The 19,561-nt window shown below is 39.1% G+C and overlaps 1 long non-coding RNA gene across 1 annotated transcript in view; it reads right to left on the minus strand.

The window, feature by feature from the left end:
- Positions 1–462: 462 nt before the first annotated feature.
- The window catches only part of LOC129118785 (uncharacterized), a 129,645-nt gene continuing 110,546 nt past the window's right edge, over positions 463–19,561 (minus strand). The window contains exons 4-5 of the long non-coding RNA XR_013181346.1: positions 3,937–4,112; positions 463–670 (exon numbers count right to left, since the gene is read on the minus strand). This is a non-coding gene — a long non-coding RNA (uncharacterized LOC129118785). The remainder of the gene's footprint in view (positions 671–3,936; positions 4,113–19,561) is intronic.

Raw genomic sequence — 19,561 nt, forward strand, 5'->3', positions numbered from 1 at the left:
CCTTTCACCTTTCTTGTAAGCCTCCCCAGCTGAGTTCACCCTTCATTCTTTGCCAAAGTCTCTCTGCCCAGAGACTGTGCTCCCATGATCACACTGCTAACACTGTGACCAGAAGCTAAGCATCAGCAAAAGCTGTCATTCAGCTCTGAACCTCAGCCCTTTCCACTGGAGTGAAGTTTTCTTTGGCTATCCAAAAATGAAGTCCCTATTTCCTTAAAGTGAAATTGCAGCAGAGGAAATAGTGCACTCCATCAGTCTACATATGAGTGACTGAAAAAAAAGCAATGAACATCTTGAATATTATGTCCCACACTGTAATAAGACAAATAGAAGGTGGAACTTTAATTGGCAGAGGTGAAGTTACATTTATTATGGAAATTAGGATATATATATTATAAAATGTAAATATGCCTATGGCTTTCTCTTCTTGATCATTTTGGGAAAAACTATGTCATACCATATTTGCCATGAAGAACTAGTTTTATCCACCCTTTCATTCACTCTCTCTGCCCTCTCTTCCTTTCATTTCAACTGATTGCTGAAGTATCAGGGTTAATAAATCTTCTCTTCAGTTCACACAGTTGTCCTGTTGTCCAGTATCCAGGAAGTAGCACAAAGCAGGATTTTGCCAAGTCACGATATCCTCACATCGTGTGAGTGGAAGAGTTTCCTGGGAAGAAGGATAAGCAAAGTTGCATTACTAGATCTCCCAAACTTTAAGCTTAGCAACAGCTTTGTCCCAGAGAAAATTATTCAGCTTGAGCTTCTCTAATGAATAATGCAGGGGGACTTGGAGTACTAGAACAATCTTCTTGCCATTTATGGATGCTAAGTTACCCAAGACAAAAAGCAAGATGCTAGTTTTGTAAACAGCTATTCTTTGGTAAACATTTTGGAATGCTTCCTTTTTCCACCCAGAAGTGAAGAAATCTTCATTGTGCCTGTAAAACTAAAACAGCCTTCGCACAGAAAATCTGTGTTAACCCCCTTCAGAGAAAGAGCCAGAACAACTTTGAGATGTGCTTTGAATTGGGAAATAAAAGAAAAAAAGGATATTCTTGGATTTTATCTCCAGGGCAATATTTTGTCAGCATGCTAAGTCACCGCATACCCAACTACAGTTTTCCTGATCAAATGGTGATAAGGCAAGGAGAGAGCACCAAATCATGACATGAAATTCGCTGAAATTAATCAGACTCTGGACATAAGGTCTTGCTTTAAATAGGCTGAGATTCTTTTTCTGGGATCTGCCACATGAGGAGCTGTGTCCTGAAGCCATAATACTTTACTTGCTGCTCTTTCTTTCAGTCTGCGTTGAAACTCAGAGCAGCCCAGTCTCCTTGGCAATATGAGCACAGAGATAGGTAGAGTGTGTCACTGAGAAAAGACACATTCACCCTTGCCTCAGAGAATCAAGATCATCTCAGAAAGAAATGAAATCATGTAAGCCATGGATTTTTCACCCAGACTTCTATTTGACTGGAGTGTATTTCTGAGTGTGGAGTAGGGCACACTGCAGGGGTGTTCCATGGTTTAGCATTCACTGTTCCTAATCCTGAATAAAAAGCTTACTTTGAACAGCCCTCATACTAAAATTTCATGCACCACTTCCAGAGTGTTGGCAAAGCTACACTAGTTTTTGGGGAACTGATGCCAGCATTCCTGTCTAGAAACATCCTGAGCCATAAGTTAACTAACAAGTTCATATTGTTGCCTGTACAATTTCTTTTCTCTACCGATTTTGGCTGTGCCACCAAATTACTGGAATGTTCTGACAGGACGTCCAGTACACTGCAAGTGTAACATTCAACACAGTGCAAGAAGAACTGGTCTCAAGAGATGTCAGAGCAGCTGTTACACCCCAGCACTGTTTCAGTTTATAGGAAAACTTATGTCTGGCAGGGCATTCAGAACCCTTTCAGGACATGTGCTAAGCACTTAGAGAACATCTAGCCTTGGGCAGTGTGACACATGTGCTTCATTGCTTGTGACTCGGTGGGTGGGGTTAATCCTGATTCTGCACCCGTGTTTTTTTTCCTTTGTATATTTGATTTTTACAAGCTGGTCATTCAAGTCAGAGGAGAAAAAGGCACAGCATTATCCTTGACGGGCATTTTTTAAAAAGACAGTCCCTTTGCTGGTAGATTTTCTAGGCATGGAGATATTTTTCAACTTTGCCACCTACAGTAAGCTTCACCTCAGGATTTTGTAGGTTCTCAGGCTTCTCTCAGGTTACTGAATTCTTCAATTTATCTTGTAGGCAGCTCTGTATAATTAATATAGCTAGAAAAACCTGGTTTAAACTCATTTGCACCACAGTTAATCCAAAAGGACTTTTAAGAACTGGGAATGAGAGATCTTTTTCAACTTAAAAAAAGATGGAAAGTTCTAGGAATGGATTTTCTTAATTTTTCTATTCCTTTTTGGCAAATGCAAGACTTACCTAAAGCAATCCATCAAGAATTTCAAGCTTCAATACTGTTTTTCTGGACACAGCACAAAGGAAGCTTGTTCCTCAAATAGCTTTGAACATCTTTTCCCATGAATAAAGACTCCTTTCAAGTATCTCAAACTACTACTCCAAAAATCACACACCAAAACCAGCTAAATGCATAGAAAATTCTGAATAGTTGGAAAATCTGATTTTGTACTTTTTTTGCTTTTTGTTGGGTTTTTTAATTGCATATTGATAGTGTGAGTTCAGAAACTCTAGATGTGTGGGTCTTTGAGTATTGGGACCATAAGCTCTAAGGCTTTCCCCAATAAATATCTGGGGTCTATAATATGCAGTCTAGTATCAGATTATGTCTGAGAATCACTGTCAGTGATCTCTGAATCAAGAACTTATAAGGGATCAAAAACTTACTGTCTCTGTCTGGGCCCAAAATCAATAAAAGCTATCCAGGAAACTCAGCTTTAAAGACAAAATTTGCAGTATCACTTCCTTCTAAGACTGAATAAAATTACAGCATACAGGGTGTCTGTACATGGCAGTGCAAACACACAAAAAATAATTATTTAATATTCAAAAGGAAAAAATATTTCTAATTACTACACTTTCTGGACAAGGAGACATTTCAAGGAGCATGTGTCCTTCTTGTTACTTTTGTTACAAAATGTTCAGTTTGTACACCAACAATTGTTCAGCTCTACCCACAGCAAGCACCAGAAAACTCTTCCTGTTCTGAAGCAATACCATCAACCAGTTTCATTCAGTTGAGCTGACCAAACAGAAGGGTGTAGTCATGTCCCAAACAGTGAACTAATGGAGAATTAAAGAATGATTCCATCAAAATAAATTAATGAAAATCATACTTCAATATGTAGAGTAACTCATCTTCCACAGCAGAGATGCTGAGTGATGTTGGTTAACCCTTGTGGGCAGCTCAGCCCCACACAGCCACTCAGTTTCCAGGGAAGCAGGGCATTTTCATGGGTAATGGATACCTGGGAAGGCAAACTCCAAACATCGCCTCCTCCATCTTTCCCCAGCTTTATATGCTGAGCATGATACCAAATGTTATGGGATGTTCCTGTGGTCAGTTGGGCTCAGCTTTCCCAGCTGTGCTCCACCCCAGCTCCTTGTGCACACCCAGCCTCCTGGCTGGTGGGGCAGGTGAAGAGGCAGAACAGGCAGCTCTCTGCCAGCACTACTCAGAGGTAGCTGATACATCCCTCTATTACCAACACTGTTTCCAGCATAAATCAAAACCCACAGCCCTGTACCAGCCCCTATAAAGAAAATAACTCTGTTTCAGCCAAAATCAGTACAGGTGAGCAATGAACATTCCTAGCTATTGAGCTACTGCATCACAAAAAGCTATGTTGCAAGTGCTGGGAAGGGAAAAATCACTCCCTCTAAAAGTATTCTGTAGAATCAAAATATTTGATGATCATTTATTTGCTTATGCATGGGGACTTGTAAAACATGCTTACACATGTAGCAAATTAGACTTCAATCAAATGTAGTCACTTCAGCTTTTGGAGGACTACCAGTTCAACTTTGAAGAGCCAAATGCAAGAAATCACTTGATGAAAGTTTCTGTAGGAGGTGTTTGTTGGAGTCTTGGGCTGTCAAATTCTTCAGGAGTGTTCTGATCTTGTTCTTTGGTCTGAAACAATGTACATAGAAGAGATAATCAAAAGACTTTGATCAGATGCAAAATTCAACACCATTCCTTTCCTTCATTTGCAAAGTTGACATCTATTCAAAATATTCAGGTTACCGAGGTTATAATATTGACTTTCCTATATTCATATACTGATGTCTGTATTAGTTATACTTGAAATTCACGTTTGCAGCTTAGACTTGTAATTTATACATTTTCTAGAAAAAGCCAGCAGATTTACACCTCAGAAAAGGGATATGTGAGAAGGGAACTGTCTATGTAATATATACAATAAATGTAGTGCTGTTCCTTCAAAGTGAGCTGAAGGTGCTATGCAAGCTAAACAACTCGGTCAGAACCTGTTTATCCTGCATCATCCCACTAACCTCAGTGAACAAAGACAGCACTGTACAGCACATAAAAGAGGGAATTATGATAAAATCCCAGCAAGTCCTACTCATAAATTCAAGAAAGAAAAGTCTATAAGAAAAAGTGATTCTTCCAGTCCTGAAGAAGTAAATAACTTTCCATATTCAAGATTTTTACTCTTTTGTAAAACTGACAGCAGCCTGTGTCAATTATTAAGATCAAATATTTTCTCATTTCTAATATGTCATGCAGTGCCATGCAGAGTGTCTCAGCTGACATACAGAAGACTTACATATCCTTCTACCAAACCTGTTACCTCAGCAAGTACTTCTGACTAATGGTATGTAAAAAAGGATCTCAGATATTTATGAAAAAATCAAATTACTGTTCTCACACCACAAAACAAACAAACAAACAAAAACAAAACAAAAACAAACAAACAAAAAACCAAAAAACCCAAACAAACAACCAAAAAAAAAACCTAAAAATGATGTTTTTTCTGAAGCCTGGTCAAGGTTGAGTAAAATACTATTGCAGAAAGGATCAAAATACATAAGCAGAGATTTGGATGACTAGAAAAGCAAAGAGCTAAGTAGGTCTTCTGGTCACAATTCAGTTTTTTAGGATATGTGTTGCAGTTAAACAGATTATGGTATGTGATACAGTTGATTTGCAGGTTTCATCACTTGGATGTCTCCAATGTTCCAATTTTGCCTTTTGGCCACTTTCCTACTGAATGAACTTCCACAAGAAATGTGTAGTGTTCAGCATTCTTGGTGTTCTTTTTCCCATTGTCTCTGTTAAATTAATAAGGACTACATATTTCATTTCATTTCTGAGACTATCAGCCCACAAGTCAGAGGAATTTTTTTAAGTCTTGCAAAATATCATCTCATGGCTCCTGTAGCAAGTTATCGCAACAATAAGCCTGCCTTTCCATCTTTCTGAGTTACTGTGATATTATCCAAGGCTAGCTAAAGAGTTTCCAGGGAATGAGTTCTGAAGTAGGGCCAATTTTTCTACAGTCTCAGGCTCTTTCTTCTATTCTCAGAAGAGGACGTAGACCTATGGACATCTGATCTTTCTGGTTTCTAGAATTCACCTTTAGTTTTAGATAATTTTTAATTTTTGGCATTAACTCTTGTGAATGAAACTGGTTCCCAGGAACATAAAGTCCAAATAGCTCAATTCAGCCAGACTGATATTGTCCAAAAAATAAACAAATCAACATGAAAAGCCTTCTGGGGATACAGCTCAATTTTAGCACATCTGTTCAGCTTCTCAAAACAGGCACATCCCTTGGTAACCCTTATCTTTCATTAGATTCTGCAGATGCTGAATACTCCATCTGTGCTCCTCCCTGGAAGTCAGAAAAGCTGAATAGAGCCTGAGGTGAACGGCACCATCCCAGCACATGGGAAGCTCTGCTGATGAGCCCTACGGCACTCACAGGAGTTGCTGCATGGCAGCCTGAGCTCCTGTGCCTGGCAGTGGTGGGACAAGCACCAAGGTGAGGGGGGAACAGGCAAAGGAGTTCACCCCACACCTGGCTGCAGCTGGTGCGCCGTGCTGGGCAGCTGCTGTCCCATGGCTGGGCTGAGCAAGGCTTTCCTGCTGGGAACTTGTTGGAGCTTGACTCACAATTTTCCTTGTCTGTGCAACACATTTCTGTTGCAGAGTCTCCAGGGAATTCCCACACCCAAAACAAACACCAGCAGGCTTCCTTCCCAGACTAGATTGTGACTTTTCCCTACATGCTTTGTTAGTTTGCATGTTGTCTCTTCTTGCTTAACAACTGTGCTTGTGGAAACTGCTCTCATTTCATCTGAGGTTACCTACAGTTAAATCTGCCTGAATGGACATGATTCAGTAGAACAGGCTTCCAAAAGACAGTTGTTCTGCCATTAAATTTCAAAGGACAGTGATTTAAGGAAAGATACAGTTTATGCTTGACCCTTATGCCCACTGAAAAACCAAAAAGACACAACTATATACTCAGATGTAAAAACGTCACAGGACCATGATGAAAATGATATTGATGAACAACACATCTTTTCCTTCATTTGCTTGTAGCATTTGAACATGAATGAAACCTTAAGTTTAATAAGAGATCTATCAATGACTCATATAAAAATTTCAAAAATATATCAATTTTGTGTGTGGGAGTCGATAACATGATACAGCCAGTTGAAACTGAGGGGGTTGCTGGAATTGTGTCCTGCTAGAGGTTTTATCTGTCCTAGCAGTTTTGGGCAGGTCCCACTTTCTTCAAGGTCTGCAGGTGAGAGGGGAATACACAAATCCTTCCACAGAAAGAAGCATTTGAGAGGAGGGTTTGGTCACCAGGTGTCCACCAACAGGAAGCATAGATAAGTGTGCAAAATACTGCCTTCCAGCACATTGTCAGCAGTGATATGCTCTCCTCAGGCCTTCAGTGTCCTCACCCTGACACAATCATCTCACAGAGGGACCAACAATTTTGTTGCTCACAAGTCTGTCAGACTTCAGCCAGTTCATCTGAGCTCCGAGCCCATCCTTCCACAGCAGGTATCCTCATGACAATCTGCTACCATTTCTCTTTCCCAGTTCTCAGATGGAGCATTGCCTTGGTTCCCTCCATCTGCCTCTCATTTCTTATTCCAGACTCCTTGGTGAACCAATGGTAAGCATTGGGCTTGCCTCAGGCTGCTATAAATTTGTTTTCCAAACAACATTTTCCAAAAGATAAATTACTGGGGAAGAGAGTTTGTTCCAGCTCTTGACATCTTCATTTTGTAACTCTTTAACTCCTCTGTGGTTTGAAACTGTAACTTGTAAGTCCTAGTCGGTGGGGTGGTCCCTCTGACTGGGAAGGCATAATTCATGTCTTTACAAAAATCTGCCCAACCATGCTCAAGAGTCTTATTAATTCTCCTGCTGACCACACTAAAGGAAAAAGAAAGCATCAACCCAGAAAAACTAAAAACTGTTTGAACAACATGAAGGGCTTGAATGTTCATGAAGGTCTGTTAGCTCCCCTGATGCAGGGTGAAAACAGAATGCCAGACTCTCTTGGCCTTGCAATGATTTTCTGCTGGCATCCAGCTTACATCTAGGAGAGAGCTGGCTGATTTGAAAAATTAGAGTTGCTTGTAATGACATTATGAAGATGAGGGAAATGAGTTGATGAGCACACATAACGACAGTGGGACCAGATAAAACAATATATAGTGGAGAGCACAGGTGGGAGTGGAGTAAAGGAGTCCACCAACCAAGTCTGAATGAAGAACTACCATAGAAGAATAGTTTGGGGACAGAAAATTAGGACATCAGGAGAAAACAAAGGAAAACTTGCTTAGGTTTGCACAAGGTTTTGGTAGTCAGGGAGCTGCAGGGATGGTATCTGACAAGAAACACCAGAAGTTGTTCCAATGCCAAACAGAGCCAGGTCTAGATAGCTCAAAGACAGACCACAGTAAATCCCATCAGCAGTGTTGGTAGCACTTCTGAGACAGCACATTTACAAAATGCAAAAAAAAAAAAGCTGTGCAAAGCTGTGCAGCATCACGCAGGATAGATGAAGGAGAACATGTGAGTAACAGCTCTGCAGACACCAACATCAGCAGAGAAGGAGGGGGAGGACATGGTCTGGGAACCAGAGCAGAGATTTCCCTGTAGCCTGTGGTGAAGAGCATGATGAGGAAAGTGTGCCCCTGCAGCACATGGAGATCAGCAGTGGAGTAGAGATCCACCTGGTGGCTCTTGGAGGATCACCCACTGGAGCAGGTGGATGTGCCCTGAAGGAAGCTGCAGCCTGTGGAGAACTCATGGTGGAGCAGCTTTTCCCCACACTGAAGCACAGGAAGTGAGGAAGGTGCAGCAAATATAAAGTGTTATGAGTTAACTGCAAGACCCATTCCCCATCCTTTCTGCACCACTTGGGGGAGGCGGTTGAAAAGTTGGGAGTATAGATGAGCCTGGGAAGAAGGGAGGAATGAGGGGAAGATATTTTTAGGTTCATTCCTATTTGCTATTACTCTGCTTTATCTATAAATAAGATTAATTTCGCCAAGTCAATTTTGTTTTGCCCATGATGGTAATTACTGGAGTGATCTCCCTGTCCTTCTGTTGACTCACAAGATTTTAGTTATATTTTCTTTCCCCTGTCCAGCTGAGGCAAGGAGTGGCACAGAGGCTTGGTGGGCACCTGGCAGCCAGCCAAGGTCAATCCACCATAAATATTAACATTGTATTTGAAATCTGGGAACATTTTCAAGTAAAGATGAGAAAAAGAGAGGAATCCACATGAAAATCTGACAAGTATGTTGTTAATCAGATTTTTAAAGAACTATAAATGCATAAACTAATTAGAATAGAATAAAAGCATGAGTAGTCAGCGTAAATAAGCAAGTATAAGAACTGAGTGAGCCAAAGCTGCTCTGAATAATTAGTGTCATCATGCATCTTGGGAATTAATTAAAACCACACAAAATATGTTGTTAATTCATAGAATCATTAAAGTTTGAAAAGACCTCTAAAATCATTGAGTTCAGCCTTTGACTGAACATGACCATGCCAACTAAACCATGGCACTAAACACCACATCCTTCTTGGATTCTTGAATATCCAAGTAGTTTCTTGAACACTAGCTGAGTTGGTGACTCCATTGATGCCCTGGGCAGCCCATTCCAATTCTTAATCACTCTTCCAGTGAAGAAATTCTTCCTGATGTCCAGCCTTACCTTAACTCTTCAGAAATCAACTTTACAAAAGGTATTGTATTTATATTATTACTTAAGAGTTAACTTGAAGTGCATATACATGGATATAGCAGCTGCATAGAAGAGCTGGGAGAAAGTAATTGACAAAATGGGTCATAAAGAAATATTGGCTTAACTGTATTAATTGAATCCCAGATGGACATCAGCTATAGGCTATCAGCTTTTGTTGTCTCTATGGCAAGGCAACATTACATGATTAGGATAATACCCATTTAAAATATTGTGCTGGCACAGTCAGTCCTTGAAGCAAAACTAAAACCTGTATAGAAGTTTAATTCCCTCACAGTATCACAATGGGTCGGATTGGGTGGGTCAGTTTGGAAGGAACTGCAGTGGATCATCTGGTCCAACCTCCTTTCTCAAGTAGGATCACCCTAGAGAACACAGGATTGTATCCAGGCAGAGAGGTCTAGAGCTCTTGAGTACCTCCAGTGAAGGAGATCCCACAGCCTCTCAGGGCAATCTGTTCCAGGGTGCAGTCACCCACACAGCAAAGTTCTTAACTTATATTGAAATGGAACTTCCTGTGAATCCCTTTCTCTGCCCCTGTCCTTTCCCTATACTAACATGCTGTGGTTCTAATACGGAATCTCATATTTGATTACATCATTACAAATTAGCTTTTTAAACAGCTACAGAAAGCAATGTCCTTAATTGATTTACATAGTACATTTAATCAATCAAGTCAGACAAAAAGTGAAATTCATTTACATAATAGGCATCATGCCTCCAGAGTGCCTTTTGATACTACTCTGCCTCATATACCAAATCTCTTCTCTTCTCTTCTCTTCTCTTCTCTTCTCTTCTCTTCTCTTCTCTTCTCTTCTCTTCTCTTCCTCTTCCTCTTCCTCTTCCTCTTCCTCTTCCCTCCCTTTTTTGTTCCTTCCCTTGCTGAAGATGTGAACAAGTGCTTCTTTGATACTAACAATTTCTATACTACACTACACGTGATCTTAGCCAAAAGGCTGAGAACCGGCCTATAGATTCCTATAGATTTATGTTTAATGTTTGATTGGCTTTTAAAATTCAAAATTTCAATTTGGTTATATAACAGCTTCTGTTTTTTCTACTCTAATGATCTGAGCTTACATTTAAGTTTTTCTTCAGATGATGGTCTCTGAGCAACTCTCCTTTCTCAGCCATCCTAGTGCCAAGAAACTTTTGTGATTTACTCCTTAGGTGTACTTATTTGACTTTATTATGGACAGTTAGGGAGTTTGACATAGACAAGTTCAGACAATATGAAAAGATGAAAGAAACTTGGAAAAAACTTTAATATGCCTCCACTCTAAACCCCTACATTGGCTTATCTGTGATACTAACCTTACAGGACTATCTATTCTTACTAGAATTAGTCCAGGACTGCTTTAAAATCATGCTCAGAAAGCTGGCAGCGAGTAAGAAGAGGTTGCTGCATGAGAGGTAAGGTGACAATGGTGATGTGTTCCCTGAAGACCTCTCTGTGTTTTCAGTGGCCTTTTCTGAGCTCAGGGTGTAAATCACTATGTCACAACTGAGCACTGGATTGTGGGCAACAGCACTCACAGCAGAGCACATCTGCAGAACCAGTAGGGTTCATTATTTGGCCCCCAGAAATCTGAGAAGAGTTCAAATGGATTTTACATCACCTGAGCCTTGTATGATGCTGGCACTTGTCATTAGCAGTCTGCACAAAGGGACTCATTCTGCCAGTGACTAAAACATGCTCTGATACAGCTGTGTAATAGGTGGCAAAGATTATGCATGCTTAATCTCCTCTCCTGGACAGACTTTACCAAAGGGTGAAACATCAGTTCCAGTATTTCAGAGAAACCACTTGACAACGCCTCTCCCACAGGCTGATCTGCTCTGCCTTGTCCCAAGGAATAGACACTGTGCTTTAAGCAGTTGATTATTCAGCAGCTAGAGAGCATGCTGCTGACGACCTTGTGAATTAGTTATTAACAATTATTCCACTCATTTTTATTTAACACATACTGCATGACACCACTTTTACTACTCCTTCTGGTTGTCCCCATGAAATTCAAAATGAGTTGAAACCATGAGAATTTTCTATCTTAAGAGCTATGGTACTCAGCTATTGCAGACATAGAGTGCTCTTTATTTGGTTTTGAAACGATTCAGAAGAGGTCTCACTCTACATAAGGTTTCACATGTCTGAGGAAATAGTTCAGGTGGCACAGCAGTTTGTAGCTGCTATTGTGTCTTTGGTGATTTCTTTTTCTTAAAATTCATAATTCATTCTACTAATCATAAACATCAGTTATGAGGCCCAACTTGTGTTTCTAGTTGAAGGCAGATTTATCTAAGATCTTTAGATCCAAGCATCCAGCAGTTTCAACCTAGAGTGTCTCAACCAAGTGGTGCAAAGATTTACAAAATAGAAATTCTGGGTCTGCACTGTTACTCTGTGTAACAAGCTCAATGTCAGACTCCTTGGTGGCCTTGCACCATGATCGTATCACTGCTCCTCAGTTTCCCCACAGAGAAAAAAGGAAATGGACTTCCCAACTGCCTTTGTTGGGAAAGGATGGTGACCCATAGATGTTGTATGAGCACCACAAGCTGAAGTCCAGATCTACAGAGTAGAAGTTTGCACATGAGGTAATAGTTTGGGCTCTCTTTGTAGTCAATGAAGAGAAAAGGGAAACTGCAGGGGATGATTTATGTCACCCTAAAATAGTAACTTTAACTAGGGCAAATGAATCCCATCTTGGAAGTGGCTGTTTGGCTGCAATGACTATAAAAGGAGTCAAGGAAATTATCTCTCAAGTAAATGTCAACACTACAAACACGTGAAGTTCATTAAGATTATTCCATCTGAAGGTCTCTGCAGGTCACAGCAGGGACCTCAGTATCCTGTTATTAGCCTCTGACCTTTGCCTGCTCAAAGAGCCTTTAGACTTAGAGGACCCTCTGACCCCTGCACAAGGGCAATCAAGAGAGCAAAATAAACTTGTAAACTGCTGTCAGTCTGCTCTCTACAGAGATGGTGAGAAAAAAATCTCTATCATACCAGTACTATGGATCTCTAAAGCTCCAGACTCTGCCTGTGTGGCTAAAAAAGATGTGCTCTGCCATGATGAAGACAAATACATGCCATACTTATTGCAAAAGTCCCTAGGGAAACATATTTTGGTCATAGCTCCACTGTACTAAGTGCTATGCTTTTAAACTAGAGACAGTCTGCACCACAAACACCCTCACAAACTGCCTCACAGGCAAGACAATCAAAGTATTGTGGTCCACCTCTTAAAGATGGGAAACTGAGAGAGACATTAAACACTGACTTGCCCAAATTATATAGGAAGTCTGTGGCAGGACCTTGTTTCTCCCAAAACATTGTATATAGCCACATGCTTGCAACAATATTGCTAGTCTGGGGAGAGAGAGACTTTTCTATCAGGGTTGTGCTTACTGATGCTATGTGATTTGCTTTTCTGTAATTTGGCTTAATTTCATGTAAGTGAAATGTTTTGCAATGCAGTGCATGACTGTACAGTATCAAACCACATCAATACCCAGCTCTTTGGTGAAGAGGGGATGGAAGAATTCCCTGGAGTGACTTTCAAGAAGTTTCAAAAGTCTCCTTCCCTTAGCCAAACAGTGTGGAGACAATCAAGGCTGTAACAATGATAGCTTGAAAGCTAGCAGGTTGCTGGGTTATATTCTCAGCATGAAGCTAAATGTTTAAGTTTATACATATGTAGAACCAAGTGTCAGCTGCTGCTAAAAAAAGTGTTCCGTTTCCAAGCACTGAAAATTTACTCAACATCTATTTGCAAATTCATAAAGTTTCCAAAATAGTGGGTTTGCATTTACAATTAAAATCCAACCTTACAAACAAGAATTTTTGGTATCTGATGGAAACCAGATGAGAAACACTTCTCAAGAGGGATGGGTTTTTTTCCCCTCTATAACATAAAAGAGGGAAATATCAGAGTGTCAAATACAAATGAAAAAAAGTTCAAGAGTAAATTGTGAGGTTTTGAGAAAGGCTTAGTAAGGGCATGATTCAATATTAATATGCTATTGTGATCATGTAGAGTCACTGAAAAAAAAAAGTTTCTGCTTCCATTATAAAGTATTAATCTTACTCTTTGGATAGAAACTGCAGATCCTTGGCTTTCATGCTTTTTAATTATGGTTTAAGATCAACAATGAAATCAGCTGTTAAATCCTCATGAGTGATTGATTTCTAATGGCTGTCAGAATTCCCTATTATTCCCTATGATTACCTATTATTACTTCTGCAGAATGCAGTTTCCAGTTCTGAATGCTCTTCATACACAGAAGTCTTATATTTGTCATCAGAACTTACAGTAAAAGTATTGTTTCAGGACTGTGACCACACCACAGTTTTCTGCATCTTCCTTTCCCTTTCTGTAAGAGGTATTTTTAAGCATGGTTTTAAAAAATGTAAAATAAATGCCTTATTTCTCACACAAATAATGGATTCACATCCACATATCAGGATCTAATGTTGTGTATATCAACAAATTTATTTGAAATCTTGGAGATAATATCAAGCAATGAATGGCAAAGTCAATATATTTTCAATTTCTCTTACCAGAAAAGAAGAGGAAGGAATGTGAAAGGCACTGATTTAAGGCTGATAGAAGGCAGCAGTTGCATGCAATCTCTTTTATACACTAAGTTAATCTGTTTTATTCAGTATCATGAGGTTTATCTGAGGCAAAGAACTTAGCAGAATTCAGATGGAAAATGACTCTTATTTGGAAAATGAGACTTTCAGTTAGGTAACACTACAACAATTTAAAATTGAAACAAAAGGTAGTCATTCCACTAAGGGGCCTAAATTTCATTTCCTCCTTGATAAGAAATTTTCAGCAGTTTATTTCCTAATTGCTTTTGGGAATTTGATTAAGTCTGCATCAGACACCAGCCTGCTCTTCTGAACCAGTGCTGGAGTAAGATCTAGATGGGAAGGCTTACATGAGGTAATACCTTATCCAAAAGTGATGGTATATTCAGACAGATTGTTTATTTAGAAGAGCTTCCGTTGAAAAACAGCTGTTGAATCCCTGAGATGCATCTGGGGAGCCCCTACCTGAATGCCAGAGTCTGAAAATGACTTCTCTGTTCAGTGGCAGGCCAGCAGCCTGCATTTGCTTGGCCTCAAGTAAAAGGTCTCAAAAGTAGATATATTGTAAAATTTTTAAATAAAATATAGGCATCTCCAAAGCAAAACAATTTTTCTAAAACCTAAAGTTATAGTGGAATTTGGAATTATATGCTTTGAATTGCTCTTTGTTTGTTTTTTTTGGTTTTGTTTTTTTTTTTTTTTTTTTTTGCTATTTTTTATTTCCTGACTGACTTTTATCAGTACTGTAAAACATTTGACTGAATGGCATAGTAAAAATAGTGCCAAGAGCAAAGAAGATTTTATGCCCTTCCATTGCAGCCTGTTAGTCTCAGTTTACTGGGCCCATGAATTCTTGAACACTTCTCAATCTACATTCATTTGTTCATCAGGTAAATCCCTCAAGTAATAAAGAGTCATGGAGGTGTCATGTGGATTTTGCTACAGAAATATTTAACAGTCTCTCCTGTGATTATTAAATAGAGTAAAATCAATTCAAGGGAATTTCATGCAGATTCCACATATGAATTTAAGAAACTATCCTTCTCTGCTGCCAGTGCCAGCAGCAGCAACTGGTCTGAACTCCTCTGGTGATCAGACACAGGTGCCTTGGGTCTTCTGAGCTCTGGGAGCAAAAATCCAGGTTTTCCCTATGCCTGCTTTATTCTCCTTCTCACAGCAAATCTCTCTGAGGATGGCTTCATGCCTTGCCCCATGGCATGCTCTTTGAAGATACAATGCTCCACACCCTTTTCCCCAATCATTCCCTCTCCTTCACTAGAGACCTCCACCTCACAAAAGCTGTTTCCCTCGTACTTGCAGATTTACTGCCCTGGAAAGACAAGGATATGAGCTCTCTAATTACCAAAACTTAGCCCCTGGGAAGTCAGCCTACAGCATTCATGTACAGGTATTTTAGACAAGCATTTTCATGCCCTTCTCCTGTCTTCCCTTTCCCTATATACAAAAGAAGCATCCACAGAGTTACCTCACCATCTTTCTTCCAAAACTAAAAGGCTAAATCCTTTGTAATTGAAGGCAGTGAAGTATTTCACATTTCACATAGAGCCAGAGAGCTCTATACTACATGATCCCATAGATCAGAAACCACACACACAAAAAAAAAATAAAAAACCAAAAAAAAAAAAACCACCACCAAAAACCCACCCTGAAATCTTTAGAGCATTATTAGAAGCTTCACATACAAAAGTGCCAAAATCTAGCCCTCTCAAAGGAACCAACCAGGGAAAAGAGGGAGAAATGCAGTATCTGAGGTCCATGTCATAAGCAAGGGGTTTGTTAGATGAAAATAAAAGAGAAGAAGGCAATTTCCCCATTAAAATCCAAATACCAGTCCATTAGTGGTTTTATAGAAAAAAGAGTACATATCCTGAAATATAATGCCTGGGTTTAGCCTTGAGGACATGATCAAAGCACATGAGCCAAAAAAGTACTTCATGGACTTCTCACTGGCCACTGACATATGAAAGGGAAGCAAAACTCCATCTTTCTCAGAAGCAATATTTTGCACTGAAGGGTGGAAAAAAGAACATTATTCCTTGTTTTTGCACCTACCTAGCAGAAACTTTGAAGAACAGAGCTAATTAATTTCAATGTATTAATTTCAATTAATTTCAAATAGACGGGATCATCAAACAAGATTTCATCCATCCTCTCTTGCAGATATCAGCAAGTTGAACAGCCAACTTGTAGATCTAAATTCAGGATCCTCCCTGTCTTGCTGTGAAAGCCTTATTCTCTATCTAAAAGCAATTGCATTTCTTTCCTTTCACTTCACGTCGGAAGGCCATTTCTGTGCTTCTAAGAGATACAGATCTAGCTAACTGCATTCAGAAAGAAACTGTGCATTCTGCTTTGAACCATCCTTATATTTCAATAACTCTTCACTTTCCCTGATATTTTCCTATCTCCAAAATGTATCTTTGTATACTACATTCAACCTTGACTTTGATAGACAAAATAAGCGTAGCTCGTTTCACTTTCGTCTCTCTCACAAAACAGGTTTCCCTATATCTGTTTTGACATTGCACAAAACCTGATTACCAGTTACCTTATATTCTCCTCTATCTGACTCTATCTGTATGCTATCTGATTTTCCATTCAGATTGTAAACTCCTTAGGACACAAAATACTTTTCTGTTTGCTTCTATGAGCTTCACAGTGTCCTCTGAACTGTGACTGAGGTTCCTGGGTAGGATATTGCATCAATCCAAATTTTCATAACCAAACACAGCAAATGTATCTGAAATCCCACTAGAAAATGAATAATGGAATTGTGAACCTAATTTTCTTGATATTCCAAACATGTCCATTCATATTCCACTTGAGGATTTGCTTTTTTTTTCTTTTTTTTTTTTTTAATCCAACAGAATGCCTGGAAAAGAGATCAAACAAATTCACCAGGTTCTTACCTTCTCTACTATATCCTGAATGCCCTGACATGCTTTCTGTTTTAAAGGAAAGAAGATGAGTAATACAGATGAAAGAATACAAGATAGGGAGGTGGTTGAGAACAGTAGAGAAAGCATCAGATAAAATATAATACATTTTTTTTATTACACCGAGCGAGTCATTTGGTAGGGGCACTGGATATGGAAATAGAACAGGCAATAATCTGAAGTAATATGCATACACTTCATGCCTCTTCCCAGGCAATTAGTGATATCCATCATTCTCAGCACAGGGACCATATTGCGCCATTCCTAAGGTCTGCCTCCCCGTTCAGACTTCTGACACTCATGTATTGGATTGATTCCTGGATGGCATAGCTATGCTGACAGAAATTCCTAATCTTCAGACAGTTATAGCATCAAACTGTCCTCTTTTTAGGGAAGGGTGTGTGTCTATGGTAGAACAATGCCAGGCTAACTGCACCCATATGAGGAATGCTTTACATATCCATCAGCTTACAAGTAAAGCAATCCAAGAATAAACTCAGCCTTAGTTACCACACCCCTGGAGTGAGGTGTGTATTATCAAAATGAATATACTATTAAGATAGTGATAAGTATTGAAATTTTTGTCTACATGCCTTATCTGAAGCTCATTAACCCTGTTTGATTTGTATCAACCTGGTTGTGCGCAGACCTCTTGAAGGGAATCTAAGTTACATCAACCACTACATTTGCATTTTCTTTTAAGCATTTTCCCTGCACCAAGTGGTGGAAAAACCCTGAAGTTTTAATGAGAAATAGTCCCTGTTTTTACTTTGTTGCAAGAGATGATAATTGCAGAATGTGGAGGCATTTGCACATACCAAAAAAACCAAAACTCTTACACCTTATCATGTGCTTTTCCTTTACCTTGTCCAGAAAAAAGTAAAGCCATTGCTTTAAGTGCTTTTTCACATAACCTGAAAAGAAATATACTTTTCAAGTGCACTTAAACTCTGCCTAAGAACATCCAAACACTCTGATGAAGAAAATTCCAAACAATAAAGATACATAATAAAATGAAAATAAATATTTTCAGTTTTATGAAACATTTATCCCTGAGCAAACTCTCTGTAGTTATGTGACAAGTCAGTAATGACATGCTCCATGACTTATGGGGTGAAAATTATGTCCAAATCCTTCAAACAGTTTAAAGAGTGATTACCATCCAACTCATAATTCTTAGATCATAAGAATTCCATTTCAAAGCTGAAGAATTCCATTAATTATCCCATTGTTTTTGGTCAGCAGATTAACTAGATTTGCATCATTGTAGGATCTCTGCTTCTTCAAAGGAAACTGGTTAAAAACTATGCTGTGAGACTATTATTTGTTTTCCAAGATGGCAGAACAACCCTCTATCTCAGGTCCTTTATGATTACTTACAGGACTTGGTGCTCTGGGATAGATTCATGCCCAAATAGAAGTAGAAAGATGAAAAACCTCTAAATTCTTACATAATTATAGTGTGTATCATAATACACATATCAGTCTTACCATAAAAGAGGGAAAAGACAAGAATGGGTTTGTGCTACATAAGTGGTATTTCCCTCAAGCGCTGAGATGCTATGATTATCTTCATGAATCTTTACTTGTGTTACTGGCATTTGCAAAGTCTTGTGCTCTTTACTCCCACCGTGGTATCTGGCACAGGGATGTAGTGTCCCCTCCAGAGTTCAAGAAAAGGAATTATTAAAAATATAAGAAAGTAGGATTTTGGTGAACCAACAGGTGTGAAACATTTGTTAAGTATAAATGAAGCAGCTACAAATGTTAAAAAGTCAGTCCTACATAATATATCTGTGTAATCAAAAAACCTGGTAAACTATGGTTACCATTCCAGCAAGAAATCTTTCTGCTAGTATAGATAAATGTCTTTGAGGATGCCAACAAAAGGACTCCTTCAGGCCAACAGCATGCCCCCTCTAAGGACAGTATTTGGAAAGTTGCTTTCCCAAACAACTCTATCTATTGAATTGTTTCCCAAACAACTCAAATATAAAGGAATCCCCAAACATCTTCTCGTAGTCAAGCCATCAGGATATCAGAGGATAGCAGGAAACAAGCTTCCTGGGTATAATGTCTAACATGGATTAAATATGGATAGAAAAGAGCCAGTCTCTGGTTATATACATCCATGTTCAGCCTCTCTACCATAGCTTGCTTGACGGCTGAAATACCTGTGAAACAGCATCTGAACCATCACAGCTTCAGTAAAACAAGTGCTAATTTTGAATTCACTTTATATGGCAGAGTATAAACTAGTGGAAGACTAAATATTATAACCAAGGAACTTATTTTCATGAGCCAGTCTTTTGAGGGGACAGATTTTGACTCTTGCTAGTATGCCCAATAGGAAAACTCTTGGTGTAAGATCTCTTTAAAACATATTCATCCAGAATTAGAATCTCTTGCTGGTGAAACCAACCATCCCAAACTCGTTGAGTGAAAAAATTAGCCATGGTATTAGCTCATGCAGTACCAGAGGAAACCTGATTCAAGGGGGAATGAGCTGATTTTTGAGCCATTCACCCATTTTTGCCATATTTTTTTACCTCTAATGGTAATGTTAGCCAATTTTTAAATAAGAGCAGGTGTCTTGTTTTCAGTAGACTGAATAATTTCCAAACACTAGAACTTAACCTGAGCAGAATAATTTTTAGTTTTAATTTATGTTTAGCTTTCTACTAATTGTTTTATGCTTTCTGGAGCAGAATGCTAATAGCACAATACTCAGAACTTTAAAGCAAAAGGAAGTCTGTAACT

Source organism: Agelaius phoeniceus, chromosome 3, assembly GCF_051311805.1.
Source record: "Agelaius phoeniceus isolate bAgePho1 chromosome 3, bAgePho1.hap1, whole genome shotgun sequence".
Taxonomy (NCBI): Eukaryota; Metazoa; Chordata; class Aves; order Passeriformes; family Icteridae; genus Agelaius; species Agelaius phoeniceus.